Source organism: Oncorhynchus mykiss, chromosome 16 (assembly GCF_057628025.1).
Source record: "Oncorhynchus mykiss isolate SJ-2025 chromosome 16, ASM5762802v1, whole genome shotgun sequence".
NCBI classification, from domain to species: Eukaryota; Metazoa; Chordata; class Actinopteri; order Salmoniformes; family Salmonidae; genus Oncorhynchus; species Oncorhynchus mykiss.
Window position 1 is genome coordinate 79556827 of NC_143037.1, and position 14526 is coordinate 79571352.

Here is a 14526-nt window from a genome sequence, read left to right on the forward strand (position 1 = left end):
AGGGCTGTCGACCATTAAGATAGGAGGCAGGGCTGTCTACCGTTAAGATAGGAGGCAGGGCTGTCGACCATTAAGATGGGAGGCAGGGCTGTCGACCATTAAGATAGGAGGCAGGGCTGTCGACCATTAAGATGGGAGGCAGGGCTGTCGACCATTAAGATGGGAGGCAGGGCTGTCGACCATTAAGATGGGAGGCAGGGCTGTCGACCATTAAGATGGGAGGCAGGGCTGTCTACCATTAAGATGGGAGGCAGGGCTGTCGACCATTAAGATGGGAGGCAGGGCTGTCGGCCATTAAGATGGGAGGCAGGGCTGTCGACCATTAAGATGGGAGGCAGGGCTGTCGACCATTAAGATGGGAGGCAGGGCTGTCGACCATTAAGATGGGAGGCAGGGCTGTCGACCATTAAGATGGGAGGCAGGGCTGTCGACCATTAAGATGGGAGGCAGGGCTGTCGACCATTAAGATAGGAGGCAGGGCTGTCGACCATTAAGATAGGAGGCTGGGCTGTCGACCATTAAGATAGGAGGCTGGGCTGTCGACCATTAAGATAGGAGGCTGGGCTGTCGACCATTAATATAGGAGGCAGGGCTGTCGACCATTTAGATAGGAGGCAGGGCTTTCGACCATTAAGATAGGAGGCAGGGCTGTCGACCATTAAGATAGGAGGCAGGGCTGTCGACCATTAAGATGGGAGGCAGGGCTGTCGACCATTAAGATGGGAGGCAGGGCTGTCGACCATTAAGATGGGAGGCAGGGCTGTCGACCATTAAGATGGGAGGCAGGGCTGTCGACCATTAAGATAGGAGGCAGGGCTGTCGACCATTAAGATAGGAGGCAGGGCTGTCGACCGTTAAGATAGGAGGCAGGGCTGTCGACCGTTAAGATAGGAGGCAGGGCTGTCGACCGTTAAGATAGGAGGCAGGGCTGTCGACCGTTAAGATAGGAGGCAGGGCTGTCGACCGTTAAGATAGGAGGCAGGGCTGTCGACCGCGGCTCCCGTTCAGATAGGAGGCAGGGCTGTCGACCGCGGCTCCCGTTCAGATAGGAGGCAGGGCTGTCGACCGCGGCTCCCGTTAAGATAGGAGGCAGGGCTGTCGACCGCAGCTCCCGTTAAGATAGGAGGCAGGGCTGTCGACCATTAAGATAGGAGGCAGGGCTGTCGACCATTACAATAGGAGGCAGGGCTGTCAACCATTAAGATAGGAGGCAGGGCTGTCGACCATTAAGATAGGAGGCAGGGCTGTCGACCATTAAGATAGGAGGCAGGGCTGTCGACCGCGGCTCCCGTTGAGATAGGAGGCAGGGCTGTCGACCGCGGCTCCCGTTCAGATAGGAGGCAGGGCTGTCGACCGCGGCTCCCGTTAAGATAGGAGGCAGGGCTGTCGACCATTAAGATGGGAGGCAGGGCTGTCGACCATTAAGATGGGAGGCAGGGCTGTCGACCATTAAGATGGGAGGCAGGGCTGTCGACCATTAAGATGGGAGGCAGGGCTGTCGACCATTAAGATGGGAGGCAGGGCTGTCGACCATTAAGATGGGAGGCAGGGCTGTCGACCATTAAGATGGGAGGCAGGGCTGTCGACCATTAAGATGGGAGGCAGGGCTGTCGACCATTAAGATGGGAGGCAGGGCTGTCGACCATTAAGATGGGAGGCAGGGCTGTCGACCATTAAGATAGGAGGCTGGGCTGTCGACCATTAAGATAGGAGGCTGGGCTGTCGACCATTTAGATAGGAGGCAGGGCTGTCGACCATTTAGATAGGAGGCAGGGCTTTCGACCATTAAGATAGGAGGCAGGGCTGTCGACCATTAAGATAGGAGGCAGGGCTGTCGACCATTAAGATGGGAGGCAGGGCTGTCGACCATTAAGATGGGAGGCAGGGCTGTCGACCATTAAGATGGGAGGCAGGGCTGTCGACCATTAAGATGGGAGGCAGGGCTGTCGACCATTAAGATAGGAGGCAGGGCTGTCGACCGTTAAGATAGGAGTCAGGGCTGTCGACCGTTAAGATAGGAGGCAGGGCTGTCGACCGTTAAGATAGGAGGCAGGGCTGTCGACCGTTAAGATAGGAGGCAGGGCTGTCGACCGTTAAGATAGGAGGCAGGGCTGTCGACCGTTAAGATAGGAGGCAGGGCTGTCGACCGCGGCTCCCGTTAAGATAGGAGGCAGGGCTGTCGACCGCAGCTCCCGTTAAGATAGGAGGCAGGGCTGTCGACCATTAAGATAGGAGGCAGGGCTGTCGACCATTACAATAGGAGGCAGGGCTGTCAACCATTAAGATAGGAGGCAGGGCTGTCGACCATTAAGATAGGAGGCAGGGCTGTCGACCATTAAGATAGGAGGCAGGGCTGTCGACCGCGGCTCCCGTTGAGATAGGAGGCAGGGCTGTCGACCGCGGCTCCCGTTCAGATAGGAGGCAGGGCTGTCGACCGCGGCTCCCGTTAAGATAGGAGGCAGGGCTGTCGACCATTAAGATGGGAGGCAGGGCTGTCGACCATTAAGATGGGAGGCAGGGCTGTCGACCATTAAGATGGGAGGCAGGGCTGTCGACCATTAAGATGGGAGGCAGGGCTGTCGACCATTAAGATGGGAGGCAGGGCTGTCGACCATTAAGATGGGAGGCAGGGCTGTCGACCATTAAGATGGGAGGCAGGGCTGTCGACCATTAAGATGGGAGGCAGGGCTGTCGACCATTAAGATAGGAGGCAGGGCTGTCGACCATTAAGATAGGAGGCTGGGCTGTCGACCATTAAGATAGGAGGCTGGGCTGTCGACCATTTAGATAGGAGGCTGGGCTGTCGACCATTTAGATAGGAGGCAGGGCTGTCGACCATTAAGATAGGAGGCAGGGCTGTCGACCATTAAGATAGGAGGCAGGGCTGTCGACCATTAAGATGGGAGGCAGGGCTGTCGACCGTTAAGATGGGAGGCAGGGCTGTCGACCGTTAAGATGGGAGGCAGGGCTGTCGACCGTTAAGATGGGAGGCAGGGCTGTCGACCGTTAAGATGGGAGGCAGGGCTGTCGACCGTTAAGATGGGAGGCAGGGCTGTCGACCGTTAAGATGGGAGGCAGGGCTGTCGACCGTTAAGATAGGAGGCAGGGCTGTCGACCGTTAAGATAGGAGGCAGGGCTGTCGACCGTTAAGATAGGAGGCAGGGCTGTCGACCGTTAAGATAGGAGGCAGGGCTGTCGACCGTTAAGATAGGAGGCAGGGCTGTCGACCGTTAAGATAGGAGGCAGGGCTGTCGACCGTTAAGATAGGAGGCAGGGCTGTCGACCGTTAAGATAGGAGGCAGGGCTGTCGACCGTTAAGATAGGAGGCAGGGCTGTCGACCGTTAAGATAGGAGGCAGGGCTGTCGACCGCGGCTCCCGTTCAGATAGGAGGCAGAGCTGTCGACCGCGGCTCCCGTTAAGATAGGAGGCAGGGCTGTCGACCGCAGCTCCCGTTAAGATAGGAGGCAGGGCTGTCGACCATTAAGATAGGAGGCAGGGCTGTCGACCATTACAATAGGAGGCAGGGCTGTCGACCATTAAGATAGGAGGCAGGGCTGTCGACCATTAAGATAGGAGGCAGGGCTGTCGACCGCGGCTCCCGTTGAGATAGGAGGCAGGGCTGTCGACCGCGGCTCCCGTTAAGATAGGAGGCAGGGCTGTCGACCATTAAGATAGGAGGCAGGGCTGTCGACCGCGGCTCCCGTTGAGATAGGAGGCAGGGCTGTCGACCGCGGCTCCCGTTCAGATAGGAGGCAGGGCTGTCGACCGCGGCTCCCGTTAAGATAGGAGGCAGGGCTGTCGACCGCGGTTCCTGTTAAGATAGGAGGCAGGGCTGTCGACCGCAGCTCCCGTTAAGATAGGAGGCAGGGCTGTCGACCATTAAGATAGGAGGCAGGGCTGTCGACCATTACAATAGGAGGCAGGGCTGTCGACCATTAAGATAGGAGGCAGGGCTGTCGACCATTAAGATAGGAGGCAGGGCTGTCGACCGCGGCTCCCGTTCAGATAGGAGGCAGGGCTGTCGACCGCGGCTCCCGTTCAGATAGGAGGCAGGGCTGTCGACCGCGGCTCCCGTTAAGATAGGAGGCAGGGCTGTCGACCGCGGTTCCTGTTAAGATAGGAGGCAGGGCTGTCGACCGCGGCTCCCGTTAAGATAGGAGGCAGGGCTGTCGACCATTAAGATAGGAGGCAGGGCTGTCGACCGTTAAGATAGGAGGCAGGGCTGTCGACCATTAAGATAGGAGGCAGGGCTGTCGACCATTAAGATAGGAGGCAGGGCTGTCGACCATTAAGATAGGAGGCAGGGCTGTCGACCGCGGCTCCCGTTGAGATAGGAGGCAGGGCTGTCGACCGCGGCTCCCGTTAAGATAGGAGGCACGGCTGTCGACCATTAAGATAGGAGGCAGGGCTGTCGACCATTAAGATAGGAGGCAGGGCTGTCGACCATTAAGATAGGAGGCAGGGCTGTCGACCGCGGCTCCCGTTGAGATCGGAGGCACGGCTGTCTACCGCTTCTCCCGTTAAGATAGGATGCAGGGCTGTCGACCGCGGCTCCCGTTAAGATAGGAGGTAGGGCTGTTGACCGTTAAGATAGGAGGCAGGGCTGTCGACCATTAAGATAGGAGGCAGGGCTGTCGACCATTAAGATAGGAGGCAGGGCTGTCGACGGCGGCTCCCGTTAAGATAGGAGGCAGGGCTGTCGACCGCGGCTCCCGTTAAGATAGCAGGTAGGGCTGTTGACCGTTAAGATAGGAGGCTGGGCTGTCGACCATTAAGATAGGAGGCTGGGCTGTCGACCATTAATATAGGAGGCAGGGCTGTCGACCATTTAGATAGGAGGCAGGGCTTTCGACCATTAAGATAGGAGGCAGGGCTTTCGACCATTAAGATAGGAGGCAGGGCTGTCGACCGTTAAGATAGGAGGCAGGGCTGTCGACCGTTAAGATAGGAGGCAGGGCTGTCGACCGTTAAGATAGGAGGCAGGGCTGTCGACCGTTAAGATAGGAGGCAGGGCTGTCGACCGTTAAGATAGGAGGCAGGGCTGTCGACCACGGCTCCCGTTCAGATAGGAGGCAGGGCTGTCGACCGCGGCTCCCGTTCAGATAGGAGGCAGGGCTGTCGACCGCGGCTCCCGTTCAGATAGGAGGCAGGGCTGTCGACCGCGGCTCCCGTTCAGATAGGAGGCAGGGCTGTCGACCGCGGCTCCCGTTAAGATAGGAGGCAGGGCTGTCGACCGCAGCTCCCGTTAAGATAGGAGGCAGGGCTGTCGACCATTAAGATAGGAGGCAGGGCTGTCGACCATTACAATAGGAGGCAGGGCTGTCGACCATTAAGATAGGAGGCAGGGCTGTCGACCATTAAGATAGGAGGCAGGGCTGTCGACCATTAAGATAGGAGGCAGGGCTGTCGACCATTAAGATAGGAGGCAGGGCTGTCGACCGCGGCTCCCGTTGAGATAGGAGGCAGGGCTGTCGACCGCGGCTCCCGTTCAGATAGGAGGCAGGGCTGTCGACCGCGGCTCCCGTTAAGATAGGAGGCAGGGCTGTCGACCGCGGTTCCTGTTAAGATAGGAGGCAGGGCTGTCGACCGCGGCTCCCGTTAAGATAGGAGGCAGGGCTGTCGACCATTAAGATAGGAGGCAGGGCTGTCGACCGTTAAGATAGGAGGCAGGGCTGTCGACCATTAAGATAGGAGGCAGGGCTGTCGACCATTAAGATAGGAGGCAGGGCTGTCGACCGCGGCTCCCGTTGAGATAGGAGGCAGGGCTGTCGACCGCGGCTCCCGTTAAGATAGGAGGCACGGCTGTCGACCATTAAGATAGGAGGCAGGGCTGTCGACCATTAAGATAGGAGGCAGGGCTGTCGACCATTAAGATAGGAGGCAGGGCTGTCGACCGCGGCTCCCGTTGAGATCGGAGGCACGGCTGTCTACCGCTTCTCCCGTTAAGATAGGATGCAGGGCTGTCGACCGCGGCTCCCGTTAAGATAGGAGGTAGGGCTGTTGACCGTTAAGATAGGAGGCAGGGCTGTCGACCATTAAGATAGGAGGCAGGGCTGTCGACCATTAAGATAGGAGGCAGGGCTGTCGACCATTAAGATAGGAGGCAGGGCTGTCGACGGCGGCTCCCGTTAAGATAGGAGGCAGGGCTGTCGACCGCGGCTCACGTTAAGATAGGAGGCAAGGCTGTCGACCGTTAAGATAGGAGGCAGGGCTGTCGACCGTTAAGATAGGAGGCAGGGCTGTCGACCGTTAAGATAGGAGGCAGGGCTGTCGACCGTTAAGATAGGAGGCAGGGCTGTCGACCGTTAAGATAGGAGGCAGGGCTGTCGACCGTTAAGATAGGAGGCAGGGCTGTCGACCGTTAAGATAGGAGGCAGGGCTGTCGACCGCGGCTCCCGTTCAGATAGGAGGCAGGGCTGTCGACCGCGGCTCCCGTTCAGATAGGAGGCAGAGCTGTCGACCGCGGCTCCCGTTAAGATAGGAGGCAGGGCTGTCGACCGCAGCTCCCGTTAAGATAGGAGGCAGGGCTGTCGACCATTAAGATAGGAGGCAGGGCTGTCGACCATTACAATAGGAGGCAGGGCTGTCGACCATTAAGATAGGAGGCAGGGCTGTCGACCATTAAGATAGGAGGCAGGGCTGTCGACCGCGGCTCCCGTTGAGATAGGAGGCAGGGCTGTCGACCGCGGCTCCCGTTAAGATAGGAGGCAGGGCTGTCGACCGCGGTTCCTGTTAAGATAGGAGGCAGGGCTGTCGACCGCGGCTCCCGTTAAGATAGGAGGCAGGGCTGTCGACCATTAAGATAGGAGGCAGGGCTGTCGACCGTTAAGATAGGAGGCAGGGCTGTCGACCATTAAGATAGGAGGCAGGGCTGTCGACCATTAAGATAGGAGGCAGGGCTGTCGACCATTAAGATAGGAGGCAGGGCTGTCGACCGCGGCTCCCGTTGAGATAGGAGGCAGGGCTGTCGACCGCGGCTCCCGTTAAGATAGGAGGCACGGCTGTCGACCATTAAGATAGGAGGCAGGGCTGTCGACCATTAAGATAGGAGGCAGGGCTGTCGACCATTAAGATAGGAGGCAGGGCTGTCGACCATTAAGATAGGAGGCAGGGCTGTCGACCGCGGCTCCCGTTGAGATAGGAGGCAGGGCTGTCGACCGCGGCTCCCGTTAAGATAGGAGGCAGGGCTGTCGACCGCGGTTCCTGTTAAGATAGGAGGCAGGGCTGTCGACCGCGGCTCCCGTTAAGATAGGAGGCAGGGCTGTCGACCATTAAGATAGGAGGCAGGGCTGTCGACCGTTAAGATAGGAGGCAGGGCTGTCGACCATTAAGATAGGAGGCAGGGCTGTCGACCGCGGCTCCCGTTAAGATAGGAGGCAGGGCTGTCGACCGCAGCTCCCGTTAAGATAGGAGGCAGGGCTGTCGACCATTAAGATAGGAGGCAGGGCTGTCGACCATTACAATAGGAGGCAGGGCTGTCGACCATTAAGATAGGAGGCAGGGCTGTCGACCATTAAGATAGGAGGCAGGGCTGTCGACCGCGGCTCCCGTTGAGATAGGAGGCAGGGCTGTCGACCGCGGCTCCCGTTAAGATAGGAGGCAGGGCTGTCGACCGCGGTTCCTGTTAAGATAGGAGGCAGGGCTGTCGACCGCGGCTCCCGTTAAGATAGGAGGCAGGGCTGTCGACCATTAAGATAGGAGGCAGGGCTGTCGACCGTTAAGATAGGAGGCAGGGCTGTCGACCATTAAGATAGGAGGCAGGGCTGTCGACCATTAAGATAGGAGGCAGGGCTGTCGACCATTAAGATAGGAGGCAGGGCTGTCGACCGCGGCTCCCGTTGAGATAGGAGGCAGGGCTGTCGACCGCGGCTCCCGTTAAGATAGGAGGCACGGCTGTCGACCATTAAGATAGGAGGCAGGGCTGTCGACCATTAAGATAGGAGGCAGGGCTGTCGACCATTAAGATAGGAGGCAGGGCTGTCGACCGCGGCTCCCGTTGAGATCGGAGGCACGGCTGTCTACCGCTTCTCCTGTTAAGATAGGATGCAGGGCTGTCGACCGCGGCTCCCGTTAAGATTGGAGGTAGGGCTGTTGACCGTTAAGATAGGAGGCAGGGCTGTCGACCATTAAGATAGGAGGCAGGGCTGTCGACGGCGGCTCCCGTTAAGATAGGAGGCAGGGCTGTCGACCGCGGCTCCCGTTAAGATAGGAGGTAGGGCTGTTGACCGTTAAGATAGGAGGCTGGGCTGTCGACCATTAAGATAGGAGGCTGGGCTGTCGACCATTAATATAGGAGGCAGGGCTGTCGACCATTTAGATAGGAGGCAGGGCTTTCGACCATTAAGATAGGAGGCAGGGCTTTCGACCATTAAGATAGGAGGCAGGGCTTTCGACCATTAAGATAGGAGGCAGGGCTGTCGACCGTTAAGATAGGAGGCAGGGCTGTCGACCGTTAAGATAGGAGGCAGGGCTGTCGACCGTTAAGATAGGAGGCAGGGCTGTCGACCGTTAAGATAGGAGGCAGGGCTGTCGACCACGGCTCCCGTTCAGATAGGAGGCAGGGCTGTCGACCGCGGCTCCCGTTCAGATAGGAGGCAGGGCTGTCGACCGCGGCTCCCGTTCAGATAGGAGGCAGGGCTGTCGACCGCGGCTCCCGTTCAGATAGGAGGCAGGGCTGTCGACCGCGGCTCCCGTTAAGATAGGAGGCAGGGCTGTCGACCGCAGCTCCCGTTAAGATAGGAGGCAGGGCTGTCGACCATTAAGATAGGAGGCAGGGCTGTCGACCATTACAATAGGAGGCAGGGCTGTCGACCATTAAGATAGGAGGCAGGGCTGTCGACCATTAAGATAGGAGGCAGGGCTGTCGACCATTAAGATAGGAGGCAGGGCTGTCGACCGCGGCTCCCGTTGAGATAGGAGGCAGGGCTGTCGACCGCGGCTCCCGTTCAGATAGGAGGCAGGGCTGTCGACCGCGGCTCCAGTTAAGATAGGAGGCAGGGCTGTCGACCGCGGTTCCTGTTAAGATAGGAGGCAGGGCTGTCGACCGCGGCTCCCGTTAAGATAGGAGGCAGGGCTGTCGACCATTAAGATAGGAGGCAGGGCTGTCGACCGTTAAGATAGGAGGCAGGGCTGTCGACCATTAAGATAGGAGGCAGGGCTGTCGACCATTAAGATAGGAGGCAGGGCTGTCGACCGCGGCTCCCGTTGAGATAGGAGGCAGGGCTGTCGACCGCGGCTCCCGTTAAGATAGGAGGCAGGGCTGTCGACCATTAAGATAGGAGGCAGGGCTGTCGACCATTACAATAGGAGGCAGGGCTGTCGACCATTAAGATAGGAGGCAGGGCTGTCGACCATTAAGATAGGAGGCAGGGCTGTCGACCGCGGCTCCCGTTGAGATAGGAGGCAGGGCTGTCGACCGCGGCTCCCGTTAAGATAGGAGGCAGGGCTGTCGACCATTAAGATAGGAGGCAGGGCTGTCGACCATTACAATAGGAGGCAGGGCTGTCGACCATTAAGATAGGAGGCAGGGCTGTCGACCATTAAAATAGGAGGCAGGGCTGTCGACCGCGGCTCCCGTTGAGATAGGAGGCAGGGCTGTCGACCGCGGTTCCTGTTAAGATAGGAGGCAGGGCTGTCGACCGCAGCTCCCGTTAAGATAGGAGGCAGGGCTGTCGACCATTAAGATAGGAGGCAGGGCTGTCGACCATTACAATAGGAGGCAGGGCTGTCGACCATTAAGATAGGAGGCAGGGCTGTCGACCATTAAGATAGGAGGCAGGGCTGTCGACCATTAAGATAGGAGGCAGGGCTGTCGACCGCGGCTCCCGTTGAGATAGGAGGCAGGGCTGTCGACCGCGGCTCCCGTTCAGATAGGAGGCAGGGCTGTCGACCGCGGCTCCCGTTAAGATAGGAGGCAGGGCTGTCGACCGCGGTTCCTGTTAAGATAGGAGGCAGGGCTGTCGACCGCGGCTCCCGTTAAGATAGGAGGCAGGGCTGTCGACCATTAAGATAGGAGGCAGGGCTGTCGACCGTTAAGATAGGAGGCAGGGCTGTCGACCATTAAGATAGGAGGCAGGGCTGTCGACCATTAAGATAGGAGGCAGGGCTGTCGACCATTAAGATAGGAGGCAGGGCTGTCGACCGCGGCTCCCGTTGAGATAGGAGGCAGGGCTGTCGACCGCGGCTCCCGTTAAGATAGGAGGCACGGCTGTCGACCATTAAGATAGGAGGCAGGGCTGTCGACCATTAAGATAGGAGGCAGGGCTGTCGACCATTAAGATAGGAGGCAGGGCTGTCGACCGCGGCTCCCGTTGAGATCGGAGGCACGGCTGTCTACCGCTTCTCCCGTTAAGATAGGATGCAGGGCTGTCGACCGCGGCTCCCGTTAAGATAGGAGGTAGGGCTGTTGACCGTTAAGATAGGAGGCAGGGCTGTCGACCATTAAGATAGGAGGCAGGGCTGTCGACCATTAAGATAGGAGGCAGGGCTGTCGACGGCGGCTCCCGTTAAGATAGGAGGCAGGGCTGTCGACCGCGGCTCCCGTTAAGATAGGAGGTAGGGCTGTTGACCGTTAAGATAGGAGGCTGGGCTGTCGACCATTAAGATAGGAGGCTGGGCTGTCGACCATTAATATAGGAGGCAGGGCTGTCGACCATTTAGATAGGAGGCAGGGCTTTCGACCATTAAGATAGGAGGCAGGGCTTTCGACCATTAAGATAGGAGGCAGGGCTGTCGACCGTTAAGATAGGAGGCAGGGCTGTCGACCGTTAAGATAGGAGGCAGGGCTGTCGACCGTTAAGATAGGAGGCAGGGCTGTCGACCGTTAAGATAGGAGGCAGGGCTGTCGACCACGGCTCCCGTTCAGATAGGAGGCAGGGCTGTCGACCGCGGCTCCCGTTCAGATAGGAGGCAGGGCTGTCGACCGCGGCTCCCGTTCAGATAGGAGGCAGGGCTGTCGACCGCGGCTCCCGTTCAGATAGGAGGCAGGGCTGTCGACCGCGGCTCCCGTTAAGATAGGAGGCAGGGCTGTCGACCGCAGCTCCCGTTAAGATAGGAGGCAGGGCTGTCGACCATTAAGATAGGAGGCAGGGCTGTCGACCATTACAATAGGAGGCAGGGCTGTCGACCATTAAGATAGGAGGCAGGGCTGTCGACCATTAAGATAGGAGGCAGGGCTGTCGACCATTAAGATAGGAGGCAGGGCTGTCGACCGCGGCTCCCGTTGAGATAGGAGGCAGGGCTGTCGACCGCGGCTCCCGTTCAGATAGGAGGCAGGGCTGTCGACCGCGGCTCCCGTTAAGATAGGAGGCAGGGCTGTCGACCGCGGTTCCTGTTAAGATAGGAGGCAGGGCTGTCGACCGCGGCTCCCGTTAAGATAGGAGGCAGGGCTGTCGACCATTAAGATAGGAGGCAGGGCTGTCGACCGTTAAGATAGGAGGCAGGGCTGTCGACCATTAAGATAGGAGGCAGGGCTGTCGACCATTAAGATAGGAGGCAGGGCTGTCGACCGCGGCTCCCGTTGAGATAGGAGGCAGGGCTGTCGACCGCGGCTCCCGTTAAGATAGGAGGCACGGCTGTCGACCATTAAGATAGGAGGCAGGGCTGTCGACCATTAAGATAGGAGGCAGGGCTGTCGACCATTAAGATAGGAGGCAGGGCTGTCGACCGCGGCTCCCGTTGAGATCGGAGGCACGGCTGTCTACCGCTTCTCCCGTTAAGATAGGATGCAGGGCTGTCGACCGCGGCTCCCGTTAAGATAGGAGGTAGGGCTGTTGACCGTTAAGATAGGAGGCAGGGCTGTCGACCATTAAGATAGGAGGCAGGGCTGTCGACCATTAAGATAGGAGGCAGGGCTGTCGACCATTAAGATAGGAGGCAGGGCTGTCGACGGCGGCTCCCGTTAAGATAGGAGGCAGGGCTGTCGACCGCGGCTCCCGTTAAGATAGGAGGCAAGGCTGTCGACCGTTAAGATAGGAGGCAGGGCTGTCGACCGCGGCTCCCATTAAGATAGGAGGCAGGGCTGTCGACCGCGGCTCCCGTTAAGATAGGAGGCAGGGCTGTCGACCATTAAGATAGGAGGCAGGGCTGTCGACCGTTAAGATAGGAGGCAGGGCTGTCGACCGTTAAGATAGGAGGCAGGGCTGTCGACCGTTAAGATAGGAGGCAGGGCTGTCGACCGTTAAGATAGGAGGCAGGGCTGTCGACCGTTAAGATAGGAGGCAGGGCTGTCGACCACGGCTCCCGTTCAGATAGGAGGCAGGGCTGTCGACCGCGGCTCCCGTTCAGATAGGAGGCAGGGCTGTCGACCGCGGCTCCCGTTCAGATAGGAGGCAGCGCTGTCGACCGCGGCTCCCGTTCAGATAGGAGGCAGGGCTGTCGACCGCGGCTCCCGTTAAGATAGGAGGCAGGGCTGTCGACCGCAGCTCCCGTTAAGATAGGAGGCAGGGCTGTCGACCATTAAGATAGGAGGCAGGGCTGTCGACCATTACAATAGGAGGCAGGGCTGTCGACCATTAAGATAGGAGGCAGGGCTGTCGACCATTAAGATAGGAGGCAGGGCTGTCGACCATTAAGATAGGAGGCAGGGCTGTCGACCGCGGCTCCCGTTGAGATAGGAGGCAGGGCTGTCGACCGCGGCTCCCGTTCAGATAGGAGGCAGGGCTGTCGACCGCGGCTCCCGTTAAGATAGGAGGCAGGGCTGTCGACCGCGGTTCCTGTTAAGATAGGAGGCAGGGCTGTCGACCGCGGCTCCCGTTAAGATAGGAGGCAGGGCTGTCGACCATTAAGATAGGAGGCAGGGCTGTCGACCGCGGCTCCCGTTGAGATAGGAGGCAGGGCTGTCGACCGCGGCTCCCGTTAAGATAGGAGGCACGGCTGTCGACCATTAAGATAGGAGGCAGGGCTGTCGACCATTAAGATAGGAGGCAGGGCTGTCGACCATTAAGATAGGAGGCAGGGCTGTCGACCGCGGCTCCCGTTGAGATCGGAGGCACGGCTGTCTACCGCTTCTCCCGTTAAGATAGGATGCAGGGCTGTCGACCGCGGCTCCCGTTAAGATAGGAGGTAGGGCTGTTGACCGTTAAGATAGGAGGCAGGGCTGTCGACCATTAAGATAGGAGGCAGGGCTGTCGACCATTAAGATAGGAGGCAGGGCTGTCGACCATTAAGATAGGAGGCAGGGCTGTCGACGGCGGCTCCCGTTAAGATAGGAGGCAGGGCTGTCGACCGCGGCTCCCGTTAAGATAGGAGGCAAGGCTGTCGACCGTTAAGATAGGAGGCAGGGCTGTCGACCGCGGCTCCCATTAAGATAGGAGGCAGGGCTGTCGACCGCGGCTCCCGTTAAGATAGGAGGCAGGGCTGTCGACCATTAAGATAGGAGGCAGGGCTGTCGACCGTTAAGATAGGAGGCAGGGCTGTCGACCGTTAAGATAGGAGGCAGGGCTGTCGACCGTTAAGATAGGAGGCAGGGCTGTCGACCGTTAAGATAGGAGGCAGGGCTGTCGACCACGGCTCCCGTTCAGATAGGAGGCAGGGCTGTCGACCGCGGCTCCCGTTCAGATAGGAGGCAGGGCTGTCGACCGCGGCTCCCGTTCAGATAGGAGGCAGGGCTGTCGACCGCGGCTCCCGTTCAGATAGGAGGCAGGGCTGTCGACCGCGGCTCCCGTTAAGATAGGAGGCAGGGCTGTCGACCGCAGCTCCCGTTAAGATAGGAGGCAGGGCTGTCGACCATTAAGATAGGAGGCAGGGCTGTCGACCATTACAATAGGAGGCAGGGCTGTCGACCATTAAGATAGGAGGCAGGGCTGTCGACCATTAAGATAGGAGGCAGGGCTGTCGACCATTAAGATAGGAGGCAGGGCTGTCGACCGCGGCTCCCGTTGAGATAGGAGGCAGGGCTGTCGACCGCGGCTCCCGTTCAGATAGGAGGCAGGGCTGTCGACCGCGGCTCCCGTTAAGATAGGAGGCAGGGCTGTCGACCGCGGTTCCTGTTAAGATAGGAGGCAGGGCTGTCGACCGCGGCTCCCGTTAAGATAGGAGGCAGGGCTGTCGACCATTAAGATAGGAGGCAGGGCTGTCGACCGTTAAGATAGGAGGCAGGGCTGTCGACCATTAAGATAGGAGGCAGGGCTGTCGACCATTAAGATAGGAGGCAGGGCTGTCGACCGCGGCTCCCGTTGAGATAGGAGGCAGGGCTGTCGACCGCGGCTCCCGTTAAGATAGGAGGCACGGCTGTCGACCATTAAGATAGGAGGCAGGGCTGTCGACCATTAAGATAGGAGGCAGGGCTGTCGACCATTAAGATAGGAGGCAGGGCTGTCGACCGCGGCTCCCGTTGAGATCGGAGGCACGGCTGTCTACCGCTTCTCCCGTTAAGATAGGATGCAGGGCTGTCGACCGCGGCTCCCGTTAAGATAGGAGGTAGGGCTGTTGACCGTTAAGATAGGAGGCAGGGCTGTCGACCATTAAGATAGGAGGCAGGGCTGTCGACCATTAAGATAGGAGGCAGGGCTGTCGACCATTAAGAT